The sequence below is a fragment of the Trichomycterus rosablanca genome, unplaced genomic scaffold (genome assembly GCF_030014385.1).
Source record: "Trichomycterus rosablanca isolate fTriRos1 unplaced genomic scaffold, fTriRos1.hap1 scaffold_272, whole genome shotgun sequence".
NCBI lineage: Eukaryota > Metazoa > Chordata > Actinopteri > Siluriformes > Trichomycteridae > Trichomycterus > Trichomycterus rosablanca.
The window spans coordinates 22,501-25,000 of record NW_026947100.1 but is presented as its reverse complement, the minus strand read 5'-3'; positions in this window follow the sequence as shown (position 1 = coordinate 25,000).

The window sequence follows — 2,500 nt, the reverse complement described above, 5'->3', positions numbered from 1 at the left end:
ATTCACCCAGGCCACAGGCCCGGCCTGCCCAGAGGGAGGGCCTGCCCTGCTGCGGAGGTGGTGAACCCCGGGGTGGATTTCGGGCTTAGACAAATTTTGACTGGGTATGAAGACCCAGCCGATAATCACCCAGGCGATCCGCCGAGCCTGCCCAGAGGGAGGCCCTGCCGAAAGTTTTCCAGGAGGCCGAAAATTCACCCAGGCCACAGGCCCAGCCTGCCCAGGGAGAGAGGCTGCCTGCCCGGGGAGAGATGGGGCCTGCCCAGCCGCTCTGGTGGTGGTGGTGGTGGTGGTGGTGGTGGTGACCCCGGGGTGGATTTTGGACTTTGACAAAATCTCACCGAAAAGGGGACGCTCGCCCAGGGGAGCCGCCGCCCGTGCCCAGGGAGGGGGCGGACCCTGCCGAAAGTTTTCCAGGAGGCCGAAAATTCACCCAGGCCACAGGCCCAGCCTGCCCAGGGAGAGAGGCTGCCTGCCCGGGGAGAGATGGGGCCTGCCCAGCCGCTCTGGTGGTGGTGGTGGTGGTGGTGGTGGTGGTGACCCCGGGGTGGATTTTGGACTTTGACAAAATCTCACCGAAAAGGGGACGCTCGCCCAGGGGAGCCGCCGCCCGTGCCCAGGGAGGGGGCGGACCCTGCCGAAAGTTTTCCAGGAGGCCGAAAATTCACCCAGGCCACAGGCCCAGCCTGCCCAGGGAGAGAGGCTGCCTGCCCGGGGAGAGATGGGGCCTGCCCAGCCGCTCTGGTGGTGGTGGTGGTGGTGGTGGTGGTGGTGACCCCGGGGTGGATTTTGGACTTTGACAAAATCTCACCGAAAAGGGGACGCTCACCCAGGGGAGCCGCCGCCCGTGCCCAGGGAGGGGGCGGACCCTGCCGAAAGTTTTCCAGGAGGCCGAAAATTCACCCAGGCCACAGGCCCAGCCTGCCCAGGGAGAGAGGCTGCCTGCCCGGGGAGAGATGGGGCCTGCCCAGCCGCTCTGGTGGTGGTGGTGGTGGTGGTGGTGGTGGTGGTGACCCCGGGGTGGATTTTGGACTTTGACAAAATCTCACCGAAAAGGGGACGCTCACCCAGGGGAGCCGCCGCCCGTGCCCAGGGAGGGGGCGGACCCTGCCGAAAGTTTTCCAGGAGGCCGAAAATTCACCCAGGCCACAGGCCCAGCCTGCCCAGGGAGAGAGGCTGCCTGCCCGGGGAGAGATGGGGCCTGCCCAGCCGCTCTGGTGGTGGTGACGACCCCTGGGCGGGTTTTGGACAAATTTCCGCTGGAAAAAGACCGTTTCACCCATGGGAACTGCTGGCCCCTGCCCAGCGAGAGAGGGAGAGAGAGAGAGAGAGAGAGAGAGAGAGAGAGAGAGAGAGAGAGAGAGAGGGGGGAGGGGGCTGCCCTTCTGCTCTGGTGGTGAGGGTCTGCTTGCCCCTGCCAAGAGACAGGGCCTTCCCTGCCCCTCTGCTGTGCTTGGGGGTGGATCTGCCGTACACTACCCGAGCACCTCACAGTTCACAGACACATAGACCATCTTTGAAAACACTAGTTAAGTGCAAACACACATAGCTTAGCTACAAAAGACAAGGGGTTAGCTCAGGATTGTTTACGATGTATGTATGTTTGATACTCTGCTATTTTTAGGAGGGATATTCTCTGTGTTTCATCGTTTAAATGCTTGTGCTGCGGTGGAAACAGGTAAGACCGACAGGGGAGAATTTATGAGACAATAGGAGCCATGCAGAGAAGCAGGAGCTATGGGCCCCTTCTGAATATCTGCAGCTCCGTCTGGTGGAGGACAACCTGAACAGACTTCCTGTAGAAGCTACGCACCTATTGTTTTTATTTTTCTCGTTTTTGATTTCCTATTTTTAAATTGCTTTATTTTGTTTTTCTATTCTTATTTTATTTTTTATTTTTTGTTTGTTTGTTTGTTTGGTTTAGGGGTAGGAGCTGTTGCGATAGGTACGGTTCCTTTAGTTTAACTAGCAACCTTTTTATTTTTAGATACCTTTTATTGTAAAAAATTCAGCCCAGTGGCCATGTAGTCAGAAGGGGTTAAATTGGGGGTTGCCGACAGCTATCCTTTTCTCCTGGAATCTAGAAACACCTAACCTATAGTTAAAAGTTAAGATGCTTTCAAGGGGTTATATATATATATATATATATATATATATATATACAGTATATATACATTTAAATATACATTTATATAAACACATTATAAAATATATAAAAAACACAAGATGTTTTTAATGTTGACTTTATTACATGAAAGAAGCTTCACTCCAAACTAGGGTACAATGCACTACTTAAGGCATTACAGCATTTTCGAGCAATGAACCCTTTTCCGATCCAGTTTGCAGGAAAGCTTTATTGCTTAAGAACGCTTCGTCTTGCCATCACTTCCCACTGTCAACAACCACCACCACAATCTGTTTGATTCTGCTGCTGTTTTATCAACATTCATCTGTACAGTATCAGCATCAGTGCTCCCAGCCCCACCGCTTTCCTTACCTG